We start from the raw sequence: 21,211 nt of genomic DNA, 5'->3' as shown, positions 1-21,211 counted from the left end.
ACAGTATATAACTGCACTTATAATAAAATGACTGCAGAAATTCCCCTTTAAAGAATACTCCATATGTTTCCAAACAGGAACCCCACGTTAAATTCCAGTATGCCTGCTTTAGTTGCATATAATATCCACATTGATCCGCGTAAATATTTTCCGATTTGAATCGCTACTGTAAATTTCCACTATAGTCCAATATGCCTTCACTCTCTCATGCAAGTTCCATTAAGAGGGAGTCTCTAGATAATTAGTGCTCATCCCAATCCATCATACATCAGATTTAAACAGTTCACAGTGAACGACGACCACACTTATTTCCTTCGACCCCTCTTATTCTTATACTTTCGCCATACTTTCTAGTATACATAAATCATAAACAACCCCTTGCCTTTAGCCTCATACATTTCCCGGCGATCTGACAATCCAACTCTATGCATTCTGCTATTCCATCATTGCGTCAATTCTTTTGTAATAACGAACAGTGGAAAATATTACGGCGAGTTCAAATATGGTGATATTTTAAGTCGACTTCTGTTTTAAATACACGCGACGTGTTTTTCTCTGTACATTTCCCAACATTGAAAATCCTACCTTGTGTCTAACTAGGCCCTCCTTGAGAATTCAGTTAAAAGGAACACGACACAACAGTATAACAAATAAATCGCATCATCCCTTTTAGAAAACACGCCTACATACCCATGATTAAGCTGAACGTTGTTCAAATGTTAAACATCTAAACCGGTATGTTGTTATTGTTTTCTGTACACCCAAACATGTTTACTTTTTATGTGGAGGGGGCCTCCATACTACATAAGGTTTACATAAAGGTCATCCATCTTTTCTATTCAAACAAAACAAAAAAAAATTCTGCTTACAATAGAAAAACAAACGCTTACGGCAATTTTTTCTTGAAATAAACAAAAACATTTTTTTTGTAAATTCTGTGCTTTCACCAAACAATTTACGAATAAATTAAAAAAATATGTGTTTATGTACTTATGTTACCGCATTATTTTAAAATTATTATTCTTTACTTACATTCAAATTTTGGACACCCTTTTTTCTATGCAATTTTTCCGTGCATGTACTGCATAATTACACACACCCTTCCCTCTATATATATTACTTCAGTACGGCAACAGAAGTGCATAAATATCAACATATACTAATATTTTTTGATAAAATCAAATACACAGTATGAAAAAATATTAATCTTTTATTGACTCAATTTTTGCTTGTTAAAAAGAAGTATTTTTACCGCAGTACACAGAATACTATAAATAAATCTTACAGCCAAATGCACTACACGTTTTTTAGGAATAAACACTCAAACCTACACATGTTAGGAATGGCTTTCGAGGTTCGAGGAGTTTATTTCGGCATCCCTTCTAAACATGTTTATACTACACTGCTCGTAAATGAATTCTAAGAAATATCATACTAGATATTCACAGTAAATAAACAATACAAAGTTCAACTATTCTTGAAAATATCAATATATTTTTATTCAGTCAGTTTACAGTACTTTTTTAACATTACATTTTCACTATGATGTTTGGAATTTCGTGTACGTCTTTTACTATGCCAGGATCCATTGTTTTCTATGTAAAAATGATAATTTATTTTTCTATTATATGATTTATTTACATAGCATTTTTTTGAAAGGCAATTTCTTGAATAAGTACTGTTTTACCTAACTATTTACGGATGAATAAAAAAAATGAAGTGTTTATCTATGATGTTACTGCTCTATTTTTATATTAGTATTTTTACTCACTATCCTTTTATTAACTCATTGCTTGAATGTACAGTAAAATTTAAAAAAAAAACGCCCTCCTCTACTCATGTGATTCCAGCACGTTAACATGAGTGCCTATCAAAATTAGTATATCTTTAATGAAAAATAAAAACAGACAGTACAAAAAATATTAATATTTTATTAAAAAGAAAACACACTTTTGCTAATTGAAAATTGAGTATTTCTATCGATAGTGCTGACAGGTTCAAAAGGTATTTTTGGAATTTACACTCGCACCATCTACATTGTAGGAACGTCTCTCGATTTAGGGTGCTTATTCCGAAAGTGCTTCTAAATATGGGGAGGTTCGGGGTGTTTATACTACGCTGTTGTAAACAAATGCGGAAAAGTGCAAAATAACTAATAAACTATACAAAGTGTAACGTTTTTGAAAAAAATATATATATTTATATTCACTAAGTTTACATTATATTTTCGTTATTGTCTCTTAATTGTATTTATATTTTTTTCACTTTGTTTGTTATAAAATTTGTTTGTCTTCTATTTTGCTCAGTTTAATCCACGGACTGCCGGCCGACCCCAAACCATATTGGATGGAAAATCCCGGGGATGGCGATAACATTCTGTAGAGGGCTAGAATTTTCTTTTTACTAAAAACTAAAAATTTTCTGGGAACATAGTGTTTGCTGTAATTTATTTTTATTTTTATTGCTCAATTACTCATATTAGTATGATTATTTCTGCTACGCTTGCAGAATAGCGGGATATGAGACAAAAAAACGCTAGAAACTGGAGACAAACGTTTCACTTACGTTCTTCTGAGCAGAGCTACTTAGCCATTAAAAATGAGTATTTAATATTTTCTACACGTAACATTCTTTCATAACCTTCGGGAAACGCTTAGAAATGGAGCCTGCTAATGTATATATATATATATATATATATATATATATATATATATATATATATATATATATATATATATATATATATATATACATATATTATTGTTTTTGCTTATTTATCCACCTCATAACCATTGCTACCTTTTCCTTATATATCTGGCTTATACCTCAATCCCCTCCCTGTACACCTAATAGCATGCCACCCCTAGGATTATTACTACACATGAGCTAATATGTATTTGTATTGTGAAATGTTATTTGATAGCCTTACAACTATCCACCATGCCCACCCCATAGCTTATCCCGGGACCTTCCCTCGCCTCACTAAATTAAAACCCTGGTCCACAACGCCCTATGTAATCACTTCTGTTCAATCTTGCTTATAATACGCCCTTTCGCCTTAAGTCATCATCATAATATTTTTCTCAAAGTGATGTTGTCGTCTCGGCTGCATCTATCAATAAAATGCCCCTGCAAAGATAATAGGAATATCACATACCAATAAAATAGCTTAACCAGCCATCCACACTATACCCCTAAGCCTTAAATATATACTACATACATGTAAGACTATGATAGATACCCTATACACCTTTACACATAGCACTTTATATAATACGCTCGTCCTTTATAGTAGAATTCGATATAACTCCCCTAACATCATCTAACATTTTATTGATTTATTTCGTTTCTGATGAACCCCACGCTATCCATTTGCATTCCCATTATGTTATCTAGCATCTTCTCTACTCTCCTGATGAAAAGCATTAGGCTTCGGAAGTTCTCGACAAAAAGAGTCCCCTCTAAATCCTAACTAAATGTTTGTACACCCTCATTGAATAAGTGAGCCATCATATATTTACGAATATATAGTTTTTTGTGACTCCATTGTTCATCATTATTGTTTTCCTATATAAGTTCCAATGAAACTTGCTAAGCTTTATATTATCCCGATAAGTCTCTTCTTATAGAATTGAACTTACTCTTTCTGTCTAACTCAGTAAGCTATATATATATATATATATATATATATATATATATATATATATATATATATATATATATATATATATATATATATACAATTTAGAGGTTGTAATTTTTAAGTGATAAGTTAACTAATGAATTATAACAGGGTTTTTACTAGAGTGCTACAAGAACGAAGTAGGACAAGGTATTCTTTTCATTTGTTTTTTACATATGCAATAATGTGTGCTTACACAGTAATGAGCATTTTCGGCCAGCTAGTTAAAATAACTAGATACATCTAAAGGCGGTCTAGCTTTATGAAAACAAAGTGATGGAACAAAAATAGGCAACAGCGAAAGATAAGAATAAAATTCTCACACCACGAGAAAATTCGAGGCATGTTAAAAGCACTTAATAAGAGAGTTATACAGCTAAAATCAAAAACATTTTCAACGTCAATATTCCGAAAAAAACTAATAAGATCCGACGCCCCCATTAATCTAATACACCGTTGTATAATAAAGGTCTGAGACAGACAACGCACACGCACATGTATGATAATGCTTTTTTGGCCCCTCACTCTCTTCATCCCGACGTCTTGAACTCCCAACTTTGTCTACTTTTTTACTACGCCCCAAACGTAGCCCATAATCCATACCCCATTTAATTCTGTTCTATTTACAACTAATATACTATATTGTTTATATATTAACGACTTTTACCGAAATCTCATTATTATAGTTCCCGGTGACGTTGATGATCATAGGGTTTTATTGCAAACTTTGCTTAATATATGCTAGACCGCCTGAAGAAATCTGTAGGTTATTAAAACAAGCTGCCAGAGGCATGTGCATTACTGTGTAGCTACACATTATTGCTTATATAAAGACAAATTAAAGGTATATATTTATATTCATGCATATATATATGCATATATATATATATATATACACACATATATATATAGAGAGACGAGCACACACATATGCATATATATATATATATATATGCATGTATATATATATACAACTACTTAATTTACTCACATATAATTAATATACGACATTATAGATTTATGCGTAACCCTTAAGTATTTACTTCAAAAGTGCTCAATACGTAAATAGATCTAGTTAGTAATTTATAAAATATATATGGCGATTAAGCTACACTGAATATTCGGCGTTTCATCCACTCTAGGACTCCTAAGGCTTATGCGCGAATTCTGTGGTTGTTTATCGTTTTTATATGCTCCTCTTCTATTGAGATTTTAGTTAGCCAATCAGCTTTCTAGTATCCACCCCGCTCCCCGTTCCTATCAGCCAATTGGCATGCATTTTATCGGACAAAGGATATGTTTTAAAACTAGGTTAGTGTTTTTATTTGTTAGTTTATATATAAATATATATATATATATGTGTGTACCTACATATATGCACATATATATACATATATATATATACATATATGTGGGATCGTGTATGTATATTCATGTATATTTAATTCATTTATTTTTCGGTTTTCTATTGTTTTTGTTAGTTTTAAAACTATTTTGTATCGCTATCCTAGAGTAATTTTTTTTTTCGTGAACACAGTTATTTGCTATTTCTCTTCTACATTTTAATAGATGTTGTTTTTTTTTAAAGTACAATTTTTCATGGAGGCATAATCTACATGGGTTGCCTAGGTGCCTACACGTGGTAGGTTGTCTTATTATGTTCCATTCGACTACCGGCGGTGGATGAAACGTCGAATATTCAGTGTAGCTTGATCGCCATGTAATTTTACAAATTACTATGTATATATATATATATATATATATATATATATATATATATATATGTGTGTGTGTGTGTGTGTGTGTGTGTGTGTATAGGGAGAGAGAGAGAGAGGATATTCTTTTTCGGGCTTCCAGTTATTAATTTGCATTATTGGAATCATATTATTCACGCAAAATGTATCAACTCTTATCATCGTGGTTAAGAATATATTTGATGTGCCATAGGTACTAAGTATTTTATAATAAGGAAATATGAGTATATTTTTTGACAAATTGTTTTAAGATTTTTTTAAAATTTCAAACCAAATCACATTGCGTATAATTTAACAAAATAAATGCATTTATTTTTACTAATAAAATTCAGCGTCCTTACACATTTTCTATTTTTCTGTCACAGATTTTCGTTCTGGAAATGCATTCAACATCTTATTTTTAATGTTGAATCTACATTTAAAATTGATGTTAATTGAATTTTATATTTAATAATTGATTTGGATCATGTTTTAACTTATTCTTCTTTGCCAGCGTTCATCGAAATACTTTTGTAAATCTCTTGTGGATATATCCTTAAAAAGCACTCAGGAATCATCTCTTTGTTAAAGTTTATGGACCAGAAAAACGTGACTTGTGTTTCTCGACTGTATTATACTTTACAATAACACGTGCTTGAAGGATCTCAAAGTTGAACAACATGATCGGTAGGCAGTGATTGCGATTTTCCTTCATGCTCATTATATGAAACGGAATTTCCCTGGAGCGTTTTGAAACATCAGAAATGTGGAACAAAGCACCACATGACTTCATCTCTACAGAAATATTCCACATATCTATTGTCTTTTAATATTAACAGATTTTAAAATAATTAACAAAATAGTAATCAAATTTTTTTTTAATACATATAAAAAACGCATTTATTAGTGTCTTTTGAGATTTTTTTTTGTCTGTATGGAATGTAATTAAGTTCATCTCCAATTCAGATTCCTTACTTAAAATATTCAGCGGAAAAGTAATTTATTCTACCGGCTCCAAAACGATATTTATTGATTCATTTTTGTAACTAGGTAACAATAGATAATGTTTTATTGCACTTATACTTTACATTGGGAACAAATAACGAGAGAATGAGAAAATTACAAATTAGAACATAATTAGCTTGAAACACTTAAGTGACACTCTCTTACAATAAATTTTGTGTTTCCAGTTTTATTGTTCTTCATTTTTTTGTTTTAATATTTAAATGACATTTACGATTCGTCAGACTGCATTAATGAGTGTAAAATATGACTAAAAGATCCACATAAACTTTTTAGTAATATATTAATTAGAAACATACTTGAATTGAATAAGCAAGTTCTCTGTTTTCTTTTCGATAATTTTGCAAGACTTTTTGAATACAAAAATTTACTATTTTTATATGATTTGAAGGTAACCGAAATCGTTTGGTTTAATGTGATAAATTTCCCCCAGAACTGATTTCAGGAAGGACTAATTAAAATAAACTATTTACATATGATATTCATATTTACATATTCTTTCGCAGAGAAGAACAAACGTACGTTGTGTGAGTAATGGCATTATTATCAATAGGTCATGAATGCCAATGTACATGAGTATGCATATATCATGCGCTAGTATGGGAGCAATGGTTTATATGTAAACCATGTTTCTTAATAAAAACACTATCTATATATTAAGGCTTAAATGAAGTTATATTGCTACCTTTGTTGAATCTAAACAACGTCCTGTTATAGTTTATTAATATGTTACTGTCGCATCTGAGAATCTATAATTTCTAGAATCAAATTGTAATTAGGAAAAAAGTTCCCAATAAGTAATGTAGCGACGTATTACATACGTATATAATAATATTGTATTTATTATTCGTCCATGTTATATGATAGGAACACATCTTGATTCTGCGGTTTAGAGCAATTGATTTTCCCTCCAGTAGAAAACAACATTTTATAATTGTTTAAAATTTTATACTAAAAACTCAATTCAAGGAATTTATTATGATAGTTGTTCAATGTACCTGCCTACAGATTAAACTACCGCGTAAATACGGGTCCGGAACTGGCAGTATTACTTTTTCACAAACGCTGATGGAAGCTCGGCATATAGGCGAGAGATGGCGGCGAGCAGGCTGGATTTTTGTTGTGATAGATCATGTTGGTGATATTTTCGACGTATGACGAAAGGAAGTAGTTCAGTGAGTTCAGGTCACTGAAGGAGAGGGCCAATAACTGAAAGGTACATAGTCGTCACACTCCTTCTGACGCCAAGACTGGGTTTTTTGGTATTGGTTTTAAAGCCGACATTGAATATACGAGGTAGCATGGTGCGGTACTCACTTGAAACTACACCAAAAACCATAACCGTTGCCGGAACTTAGATTAGCTGTGCTCTCAACTGCCCGTATTTTCCTTTTGAAGGTGTGGATAATAGGGCTGTGTTTCATAACTCTGACCGGCAAAAGCATGAGTTTTACAGCTGAGCACATTAAACCTCGATCTGTTTAAATTGTGTCACTTATACTCATGATAGGAGGCTTCTATCGCTCTTGGGACTTGTATACATCTGTCCAACTAGTAGATAGTATAAAATGAAAAAAAATAAAACCAATTTTCGATCAAACATAAACTGAATAACCCCGTCATTTTTATGGCGATAATTTTATCATTCCACCCTAAAGCTAGATGAAATGTTTTGTTTTTAACATAGTTAAAATAGTAATAAAAGTAAAAATAATGAACGGTGACGGAGTATACGACGCTGCTAATAAGGACTGAGATCTTGTATGTCTTGAGCTCCAGCTATTTTGCTCTTCGGAAATATTTTCATCAAAATCACTCTTCTCATATTTTGAACTAGAAGAGTTTTGATTTTGTCAGGATCGATTGTTCTGTTTTTGTTTGTCTCATCTTTAGATGTTGATAGAATTGGCTTTTATTTTTATCAAACATGTCTATTTTGCTTTCATTGTTCAAATTTCTATTTGTATATTCTTGATCTCTCTTCCCTAGCTGCTATTTATTTTATTCGTTGTCACTTTATTTATCGCCTTGACTTCTTTTTTATGTTTCTTTATATTCTTATTCAGCCTGAATTCTAATCCAGTTTTGGCAGTCAATTTTTGCTTCTACATATTTTTGCTGCTATAATGCATAGTTACAGCCTTGACACCTGCGTAAATTAAAATGTTTAAGTCTGTAATATCTGGGGCATATTCTTGTGTTTCTGTGTTTAATGCTTTTTTCTCTTGCTTTCTTATAGGGAGTATGTTTCTCTTTTACTTCATTTATAAGTTGTATCTTTCCTACTTCAAATATTTAAGTTTTGTTTAGTTCCACTGTTTCATGTATCTTGGTTTCTATGTTTAATTGTGTGGGTTTTCAGTAAGTGGTGATTCTTAGTCTGTTCTGTTACTTACGATTTGTTGTACTTCCACTAGTTGAGGGCCACTGCATTTTGAGAATAATGTTAACTTGATTCGCTCTTATTTCTACTGGTGTATGGTAGTAACCGAATACGCCCCACAATAAAGATCCTTTTGTATTACAAAAGAAGTTCGTGAATTGTCCTTCATGTGTTTCAAATAATCTTTTTTCCCCACCACATCTTCCAATTTTCACCCTATACCGTGACCACATCGATAGTGTAACCACATTTTTCAGATAAAATAGACTATATTATGTCGGCAGATCCCACTATCAGTTCTTTTGAGCATTTACAATAACGTGCTAAACAAATGCTTATTTTCCATCTGAACCAAAATCAATAACGGTGAATTTATTAGGTAAGCAAGTTGTTTATATGATGCATTACTAAAAGATCCTTCCCATTTTTAAAAGCCTCAAAAGTATGCCCAGTGTGTAAAGAATACGAATGATCTTTCCTCTCCTGCTCAATACAGAATAATCAGTCTCCTGTGCATCATGAGAAATTAAGTAGAGTATACGTAACATAGAAGAGTTGTAAACAATCTCAACAAAAGTCTCTATTTAACAACAGGCAATATGGTTTCCGTTCTGAGATATCAACAGATGTAGTGTTGATGATAATATTTTACACGATAAGCAAATCTATTGACTGTGGTTTCTTTCATAGAGCAATATCTCTTCACATACCTCAGCCATTTGCTAATAAGATAATATTTGCTGAAATGAACCCAGAATCTCACTATACTTCCTATAGCATACTTCACGTCTAATTCTCTTATTGATATTCGTCAACGATCTCTAAAATCATATTTCGAGATTTGGTGTCGATATATATGCAGAGGAAACTACAATATATTGCAGTACGCCAAAGGCACTGGTAATAACCAGGGTCTTTCTTGTTTTCACTTTTCTTATCTGTAGAATGCATATTGTTATATTTGGTGAATCTTACAATAACTTATATCGTTTCACCAACAAAGCTCTGATCCAGACCTGTGCCTAATTGAAATGAATTGCTCTCGACTTGAGATTACACATTGATTTAAACTTCCTGAACTGATCTTTTCTATTAACTTGAAATGGAAACCTACAGCAGATGCGTGTCTAGAAGCACTTGAAAATGGTAGGTATTTCCCCCTCTCCAGAAAATATCTAACGTTCGTCGCTATATTTTACCATTACAAAAGTCAAATACGGCAAAGGATGGAGTATAGCTGCAACACCTAGAGTTCAGCTGCTAAGTGTGCCTCATCTTGTTTTAACTTCCCCTTTGGGTTTATTGAGAAAAAACGTGTTCGCCTGCCTACTGGCTTTTTCTTACAGAATAGACGTTGCGAGGCTATCTCTTATATATCGTTACTAGCAGGTCGACCCGGCGTTGCACGGGGCCATAAAAAACAATGAGAAAATTGAAGTTGAATCCTAACTACTACTACTACTACTACTACTACTACTACACCCACCACCACCAAGGGTTATTAGATTGTACGATGACGATGGTGGTTGCTACTACTGCTTCCAAAGAAGAGCCTTTGCTCTAAATTAATCGGTATTGTTTTTTACGTGTATAGAAAATGTATACACATATTTTTGAAAGAAAGGTCTATATAAAAATGTTCTTTTTAATAAATTATTCTTATAAATGACTACGAAAAAGACGGAAATTTATAAAAACAACACACACACACCCACATATATATATTGAGTATGACATTTTTATTGCCTACATCAAAAGCATTATTGTTTGCTTTCGTAAATAAATGTGTTCTAATATTATTACATAATAGCATTTAAAAGTGCGTAATATGGGATTATAAAAAAATAAAAGGCAATAGTGAAACTCAAAAACACTACAATGTAATTAATAGCCAGTCACGCAATCAACTGCACCAAAACGAACAACTGACTCAAAAGTGTTGTAATATGACTAAACAAATAGAGGCCTGTTTCACAAGATGTACGCATGCGTAGAACGGCACAATTGCGCTACGAGTGACAAGTTGTTATTTCTGTCAATGCTGATCTTCTTTTTAAACCCGTTAGCAATTTTTCTAACCAAGTAAATAGCTATAATAAAATTCTGCACCTAAAATGCAATCTTTTGGGCTACTTCACGTAACTTGGCCTTCGGGACAAGATCAAAGTGTAGTATCTGTTCTTCAGATGCTGCACTTCTATTTCTTGTTCTCTTTCGGTGGAGGAGAAATCCTTCACGACTGAGACAATTTTTATTTTTGTACCTTTTCTCCACGTTAAAAAACGACCCTGGTGTCTAACTCTGTCCTGTGGGGAGGCATAGTAAATAGGTACTTCACGCTGTCCAGCTATCTTCTGTTTGGGTAGAGATACACTTTCAAAAACGGAGACTGACAAACACAGAGACAGAAAAATACATATTCAGATTATATATTTGAGTTTCCTGGCGGATACTCGAATGAACTATACCCGATAACATCTGTAAAATGATTGTACCAGATATTTGATTAGTTACAACAATCATCAACAACTTCTATTACTCTCTATCTCTGCCGTAAAAAAAAACCTAAATTCTACGAGCAGGGATTTTTTAGAGCTGCCAGGCAGTGGCACAAGGTCCCGCTAGGCGGCTCCCCTGATGAATAAAAGTCTTATCCTAGTTACAACTTTACTAATCATAAATTGCTTTGTTTCACCAGCACTTATTTACATAACTTTTGATTGATCTCCCGGCCTTGACATGGGTTGCAATTGAAGTAAAAAAAAAGACCAAAAGACCATCATTTCCTACCTAATCGAAATGAAAGGGGCTATAAAGTGTGAATAAATATTTGTATTATTTTTCACTGTTTTATTGAATATATATTTTTAAGTCATCATTTTATCGCAAATTATGACTAAATTTTATTAAATCATTGGTTTCCCGTTCAAGTTCAAAAGCCACCTTCTTCAGCGAGGAACCAAATAAGCTATATATGTGTTTAATACCACTGAGCCGGGTCAAAGAAATCAACATCATCACGGAGAAGTTTATGGAAATAAACGAGGACTTAACTTTTACATTGACCTGAAATTAATAAATGCTCGGGAAAAATAAGTTTGGAATCCTGTCCATGGAAATTATTTGATCCGGGAAGAACAATATCTTCAACCACCTCCAAAAAAGAGCTTATGAAAACTTTGAGTACGTGCTGTTCATAGTACTTTTTATGTACTGTCCATTAATGTGGGGTGCATATATTTTATCTGCGTATAGTAGTGCATTATTTACCATACGGAAAGGAGAAAAAATAATGGTGCTACTAAGTTTCAGAAATAAGAATATAACACACAAAGAACATGTAAGTATCAACTCTAATTTCAGGTATAAATATAGTACAGATGTAAAGAAATAGAGTGAGAGAGAACGTTAAGAAACAGAGAGAGGGAAAGAGAGAGCGAGGGAGAGTGGAATTATGATGAAGACACGTTGACCGGAAGTAAAAGATCAGCTGATTTGATTGCGTGTGAGTCATGTGATCAGGTAAGCTGAATCGTTGAGATTTGATTTGGACTCAGAAGACAACGGACGGCTTCCCGTTGTCTCCTCCTCTTCACTGGGGGGGTGTACGCTGATGTGTGTAGAACAAGAACCCACACAGGCCGATATATCTTTCCACCTTCTGCAGGGCATTTGGGAAAGTGAAATAAACTGTAGAACTAATTCCTTGTCTTGGAGTGATTGCATCTTCATCCAAAAACAGGTATCAAGTCTCCTTCCAGGACGAGAAATTCCAGATGGTCCAAAATCGAAGAAGCAGAGGTAGGTTCTGAAAACACATGTCACTCTTACACTCAACCCTTTATTATAGAGACAATATAACAACCACTCATATCATTTTACGATACGACAACGTAACACAGATAATACAGGGAAAACCTAAATACAGTAACATAGACTAGAAAACGAAGGAAAAGGAGAGAAAAAAGCATATAGAGTGTAAAGGGATGCTATTGCAGAATTTTCATCAAATATTGAGTATATTGGAAACAGATTATTACTGAGTTGTCCAGTGACTAACATGCAGGCGACTCTGTTTCAGAAATGTAGCTGCCACAAGGGAAATCATATATATTGTAATCACATATTCTCTGTTTATAGCAATTTTGAGGAGCATGTTTTGAGGCTATGTTAAAATAAACTTTAATCGAATAAGGTGTTTGCTTTCATAATTGTATTTCACCAACTGAATGGTTGATACGCAGAGACGGGATAGTGAAGATGGAGACTTTGTAGTTAGAAGTCATTTCCTAATTTGCTGAAGAAAATGCAAAGCTTCTTTGATGTAAATATTATATATATATATTTATATTTATGCAGATACAAATATATTTGGACATTTATATGCATCTAAATCTACAATATATAATTATAAAACATTTTATGGACTGGATCTTTTTTTTAAGTTCTTTTAGTGGAATCACAGACATTACTTTATTGGTTTCTTGCGACAGTAATAAGAAAGGCATTTATAAAATTTATTTCATGTTACATTTACATTTCTTCAAAGCAATCTATTTTATTAGTGCAATTCGATCTTAGTTTAGAACTAAAATCAATCAAACTTATTGACATTATTACTTTGATTTAATTTTGAGTCGTTTCATTCATGTCAAATAAGTTGTGGGTATATCTTCATATCTTAATTTCATCAACGTAACATAAAATATCATAACATTCATTGATTTCAGAGTAATCTTATTTTATAAATATGCAGGAAGAACAAATTAAATTAAAGTTGGTGTTGAAATTTCTTATTGGTTAGCATGTATTTTTACTTTTATTTGGAATAAATAAGAAACGATTTAGTGCTAAAGTTAACGAAGTTGAAGTATATCTTTTTTAATATTAATGCGATTCACTTACTTGTGTGGTATGATTGTTTTACTTTGTATAACTTTTTAGATGCTACATTTACTTGGAAGTAAGGTAAAAGAGTGTGAATTTAAAAACACATGTGCACATGCAAAACTCAGACCCGTGGGTAATCATAGAATTCAGACAAGTACGAAATAATTGCTCCAAAAATAGTTAGAAATGGTTGTATAAATCAATAAAATAAATCGAAATATTCCTATCTAGATTATGAATATCATGTAAATAAATGTGTATATATATACATATATATGCATATATATATATATATATATATATATATATATATATATATATATATATATATATATACTAGCACTTCCGCCCGGCTTTGCTTGGGCCCTACGCATTGCTCATAAGGTTATGTACATATGTATACATAAAAACTGTGAATATGTAAAGTAATGCCTTTCTGTATAATAGTCTTCCTTAACTACCATAGAGAAAAGACAGACATATGTATATATACAAATATGTATATATATATATATATATATATATATATATATATATATAGAGAGAGAGAGAGAGAGAGAGAGAGAGAGAGAGAGAGAGGTCGGATGCAATATATAGTAATGATTTAAAACGTATTTTTTAAAAAAGACTCATGCGCCACCACCGAGAATCGAAACCAAAACGTTCAGCTTACGATTTATTTTTCCTCCGCCCCGAATGTCTGGACAATGAAAACATGTTTACTGCAAGGCTAAACATTAAAACATGAACCAATATCCACTATGTTATACATTTGTGATGCCGGCGTTCGACCTTCACCTGGTTAATTTAATGTTTTTTTTCACACTATTGCACCGATTTTCCCGGGCTAAAACCCAAATATAAATGTTTGCATGTATACCTTATATATGAAGTTCCATGTCTGTAGACCAAAAAACTCTAGGAGGAGTTTGGTAGGCAAAATTTGTTAAACAAAAATATATACGTATACATAAATATATATGGAAACAATTTTCAGTTCCCTATAAACTTTTTACGCAAAAAAATATTCAAATATAAATCATGTAGAAAGTGTGCATGAATATAATTACACGTAATAGTAAATTAAAGATGATTATACTATAAGAACACCGAAAAAAAACTTATAGGGAATTAATTAAAATGAATGTTTAAAAGAATATGCAATTAGCTAGATTATTTTCAGATGAATGCAAGTACACAACTCATATATAAGAAAATTGTATTTTTTAAAATAAATAGAAAGAAGGGGGTTTAATAGTAATGTCAATACACACAAAAGAAAACCGAAATTATAGGAGTATATATATATATATATATGTATATATATATATATATATATATATATGTATATATATATACATATATTAGAAAACTGTGTATTTCTCGATTTTACATTTATATTAAAAGCCGATATTTTTCCATTGTTATTTATTTGCTTCCCCACGAAGGGTAAATGAACCACAGCGTCGATTTTTATTGTGGAGGAAATCCAGCTCCCCAATAGAAGGGAAAGAGAGGAAGTCTGGTAGCGAGCGAAAACAGTAATTGTCTCAGTATAGAATATTTTTTCTCTATTTACCTAGGACAAATGCACTTAAAGGTAGCATTAGAAGAGATACTACACTTTGATCCCAGTTCGAAGGCCAAGGACATTTTTTCGTTTACTTGCCGTTTCACGAGAATCGAGGTAGACACGAGATCTGTTATTTTAAGTGGGGGGCCAGCCCCTCCCTAATAAGAGACACTTCGGTTAGTTACAAAAATTTAAAAAAAAGTGTCAATCAGAGAGGATTCCTCCTCTATTAACCATCACCAAAAATGTGACGTTAAAAAAGTGAAGTGCAGTATCACACTTTGAATAGATACCACATTTTGATCCCAGTTAGAAGATAACATACTTATTTCTAGTTGTATTTATTTGCTTCCCTACCAATGTAAAATGTGACACAAGGTCGTTTTTAATGTGGGGATATCAGCCTCTCAAAAAAAAGAGCAACATGGGTACTCTGGCAGTAGGCAAAAATAATAATTCTGGATAAATGAATACAGTAACATTTTTAATACTCTCGATTTATTGTAAACTTTCATAAATATACATGATATAACTAAAGAGCATAGCATTAGTAAATACAATTGCGTATAATATTTTCAAATGCATTATCAAGGCGGAAAACAGTTGATGAGAATTAGGTTGTAAGGTTTGGCATCTCTCTCGCGTTTAGCATCAACCTCCTGATAAAGAGGGTGGATAACACAAGTTATTGTCGTTATGATTCAAATTTTTACAGCCAACCAGTTTCTTATTTTATAAATACGTTTACGACAAAAGATAAAAGTATTTGCCTATGAATATGTCTCTGTAAGGCATTTATTAAAAATATACAGCCTAGTCTCCGAGTGATCATATGAGCCGATAAATGTGAATTTAACATGCGTAGGCCATTTCTCTGGGTCGGAAATTAAATAAATCGGAACCTCGAATGAATTACTTTTGGCATGCTACCTTAGGCAGCAATCAATTTCATTTTTATTAATTGATTATATATTTCTCTTTTTAAAAGTGGGCAAATAAAAATAATAAACATAATATGTAATACTTTAATTTAAAGACGCCATGAAAAGTAAACGTGGCATTTTTGACAATATAATCTAATCTGTTCGGCCTTTCCTTAAAATCAACGTATGTTTTTGGCCTCACGCTCAAAATGGTTGCCAATAATTGGCTTATATATATATATATATATATATATATATATATATATATATATATATATATATATATACGTGTGTATATATAATTTATGTGTGTCCATATAATTTTATTTATTATTTTAACTATTTACTTCGAAACGCCCGATACAAAAGTAGATCTATATAGTATGTTTTCAAAATATATACGCATTTACATTAAGCAAACACAATTGTCCGAGAGTAATCCTTATCAATGTACTTCTGTGGTTATATTATCTGCTTTTCCTATCAGATTATATAAACAGATATTTCGATCACACAAGTGCATTCAAAAACTAACAACGTTTAATAAAAACACATCATTGAGCAAGTACTAAGGCCAATAGGAATGTTGTCGATCCTCGATAGTAGAGTGAAATATAGTACACGAATTAAGCACATGTAGGGAATTTGATTTCCCCCTCTGTACAAATGTATCAAATAAGTATTACGCAATCCTAAAAAATTATAAAACGCCAGGAGCTATTGAACTGTAAAAGAGAATTTGTCAACATACCTTAACACAAACTAAATTGTATCCTATAAAAACAAAGTACGACGAATAATAACAACAATAACAAGAATGATAATAAAAATAAACAAATCTAAAATCAAATACACTAGTATATTGTATAGCAACCTAATAAAAATGAAATCACAAGTAAACACGCAAAAAAAACAAAAAAAACAGGTAAAACCCTTATCTGATAAATGCGTACACATTGGATCCGATAAAGAAGTATGCTGTCAATAAAGTTGCTGTTAGCTTACTAGTAAACTCGTGCCAATTGATATATTAAAAATACAAAGCAACGTGTATTTAGGCAGCCTCCATTAATTTAAACAAACGTTGTTAATGACAGCATAGAACCCCTATAAATTAAACCTTATTTTATGTTTTCTTTTTCTTTTTTTTTCTTTAAGATTGTTTTACTGTGTGTATATATATATATATATATATATATATATATATATATATACGTGTGTGTGCCTGTATTATTATTTATATCTATATATGTGCGTATATATATATATATATTTAGTAAGTGTACTCATGTATACTTGTTTATGTATACTAGTTTATTTAGTAAGTTTACTCATGTTTACTAGTATATGTTTACTTTTTATATGATTCATGAGTCCTATATCACTTACGTCAAATTATAACAAATCTCTCTAATTACGAAATGATTTTATTGGTTATTACAGATTATGCACTTTAATTTAAAAGATATGTTTTACTAATATTATAAAAATTGTGAAAATAATTCGTGGAAAGTGTTGATTTGCACTATAATTTATTACTTGGCACTATTATCTTCATCAAGATTGATGATCCCACACTGATCTCACAATAAATATATTAATAGGAATAATAACTACGGCCAAAAATGGCATAATGTATATCGTAAACCAAAACTTTCAAGCGGAGGAATTAGGGAAATAAAAATATGGCTATCTCCCGATACGCATAGTTATGTAAAATCATTTAGATTCAGTAAATGTCTCAAACGTGTAAAAAGAGAACATAGAAATGTACTCCTAGTTTATTGCAAATCAGCGACCATATATGGATGCTTCATGTTGAATTAAACCAATTTAACGAAAAGAATACAATGTGTATACGAGTATATTGGTATATATATTCTGGCGTTCGTTTTGACAACTGAATACCGAGCAAAAAATGACAGCAATAGCAATAGCAGAGATAATTCATATGTGAAATTACGACAATTGCAATTATTTTTTCAGGGGTAACGTTGAGAAATAATGTCCTGCCCCTTAATTGTGTATTTTAACGTAATATGAGAAATCAAAATTAACTGATTATTCAATATCATTACACCGTTGTATGTGCAAAACCGTTTTTAAAAACGGTAAACTCATAAATACAAAACACCTCACAATCTATATAAGTATATCGTCTCAAATTATCTTACGGGAATTATTATTTTATTTACTCGATTTCTATGATTTGTATATAATATTTCTAAATTGTTAAGACTACCTTTTCTTTTCGTTATTTTAGCTAAAAGTCTATCCAATATGCGATTTGAGATTAACTTCCGGTGACCTTAATTTCGTTTCCTTCTAGTGTCTACAATAAAGATGTTTACTCTTCAAGGCCTATCGATCTCTTGCTTACACTATTTAGTCGTGTCATGTTATTTCGCTAAAAGAAGTAAAGATAGAACAACACATTAAAAATAAAGAAACCAGCCTTAAGCTAAAACTTCTCAAATGACAGGTGCTCGCGAAAGATAACGGGTAACGAATTATAGCATGGCTTAGAGAATATCGACTTTTTTTCATTTCAGAACGATCCGACTATTGGAGTCGTTATAGAATTCTAAACAGCATTAACATGATATCAGTTGATAGAAATTAAGCCGTAGCAAGCATATGCATATTCATCTCATTGAAAAGCAGCAGCTTTGATCTAGAGATGTTAATAGACTATAACTAAAATGGGAAAAATATATGAATTTTATCGACCGTTAGTCTCAGAAAAATTTTGATAGACCGTTACAAATTCGAGAATTCGTATTAATCGTTTCGAGTAGATGTCACGCAAGCGTTCCTTTCAACTTCAACCTGTTGATTGTTTTATTTTGTACGAAATCAAGTAGAAAAGGATTGATTACCAATATTTTTTTCTATTTGATTTCGTTCAGTCTATCATCTGCATCACATTATAACCTCATACTTAGAATACATTCAATGTAGGCATAGCTAGAGTAACGTTTACAGTCAAAGCTACATAAAATGTGAAGTTAACTTAATTGGCACGCTACCTTTTATTCATTAAGGGGACTCACTACTGTGCTCATATGGATGACTTTGATCATATATAAACTTTATAGTTTTTTTTAAGCTTTATCTTGGAAATATTTATCATGGTCGATATTTTGAAGACAATTTAAGTTTTGATTATTCTCAATTATTCAGTTATTTCTAATATTGATAATACTAATAGTTCAGCCTAGTGTAGCGCTATAAAGAAATAAATAAGTAGATAGGTAAATAAGCACCTGTTTGGTATAAAACATAATACTCGCATACACATGTATCGGTTTCTTTCCGTTTTCTGTACTCCATTTTTTGTTAAGGAATTTGATGTTACGTTTATACAGGGCAACGTCGAGTACATCTGTTAGTTTATATGTGAGTGCATTTGTGTTTGTGTAAAGACACTTCTTTACTCATAAAGTCCACGAATTTTTCATCTACAGAAATTTACTATATACAATAATCTGACTTGTGGAAATATTTTTTGTCCGGTTTCATCCTGATAAAAACGCTCTACTGCGGTGTCTAAATTGAAAAAAACCATGATACGTGGGAGTGATCGGATTTTGTTTTTTTCTTAACTGTTTCACGAATGCGCATGCGAGAGTATGTCACGTTACAGATTACGCATGGTAAAAGAAGTTGTTTGAAAACATATTTTTTAAATCGTGTCACGCTGGTCTTATTGTCATCGTACTCGACTCACTGTCTTTTAGTTTTAGTTTCAATCTCAACTTGAGTATTTCATTCTTTTTTCTTTAAAATCAGAGAACAGGTTAGATAAACATAATGAGCGCATGCACACGTATCAGCTTCTTTCTGTTTTTACTTCATTTTATAAAAAGGAATGTAACCTTAGGTTTAATACCTAAACTATTCATGTTTATAATACATAACAATTCATCATTAATTAAAATATAGTATTTATGCGTATTTTACGACCGGGCAACGCTAAATGTATGTCTATAAAACTGGGAATGTGAGTGAGAAAATGTATCAACCTATATACTCATCGATCTTTTGATCTACAAAATGAAATACATGAAGCATTCATATATGTGGGAAAATCTTAATATGAGTTCATCTGAAAATGATGATGGTACGGGGTCAAACTTATATACGCGGATACCGTTTCTTTTATATAAGTTTATATAACTGTTTCAATAATGCGCATGTGTTAACTGTTCACTTATGTTTAGAATAAGTAGGTTGTAAAACACATTTTTAAAAATATTGTTCGGTCGATTATTTTATTTTATTTTAGTTACAAGAAATTAACTATTAAGTAATAAATGTATCAGTTTCTGTATAATTAAAAATATAATATCGATACATTTAAACGCTGGGCAGCCGGTTAGTATAGTTATAAAAGTGAGATTGTGTGAGTGTGTTTGTTTGTGTGTGTGTGTGTGTGTGTGTGTGTGTGTGTGTGTGTGGGTGGGTGTGGGTGTGTGTGTGTGTGAGGACACACTTTCCAAACTTATGTACATAGCGAATTCTTTATTTACAGACTGGAAATTTAGACATGTGGAACAGCTTTTAATCGGTTTTAATCCACCAAAAAGAAATGCTAAGTGGTAAAATTTGATAAATTAGTACGTGCGCTTATCGGATTTATATCTGTTTGTATACTGTTTCACTAATGCGCATGCATGAACAATTCACGTGACTGATACCTTATGTTAAGAATAAGTAGGTATGAAAAGCACATTTTAAAGAGTATGTACAGATTAGGCAATGCTTAGCGTTCTTAGCTCATTGTCTTTCTGCTTTAGTTCCGATCGCAGCCCGAGTATTTATTTACTTACTAGAAGTGAATTAGTCTAGAAAAAATAATACTAGTATGCACACGTCACAAACTCTGTATTATTTAAATACATACTACTATATCTATACAACTGATTTTGTATGTGTTGGAAGATACTTCTCACTATATATCTTAAACGAATTCTTTATCTATTGAATATAAATTTGGTATAT

The sequence above is a fragment of the Euprymna scolopes genome, chromosome 16 (genome assembly GCF_053919585.1).
Source record: "Euprymna scolopes isolate OS-2025 chromosome 16, ASM5391958v1, whole genome shotgun sequence".
Classification (NCBI taxonomy): domain Eukaryota; kingdom Metazoa; phylum Mollusca; class Cephalopoda; order Sepiida; family Sepiolidae; genus Euprymna; species Euprymna scolopes.
This window is presented reverse-complemented; position numbering follows the sequence as displayed.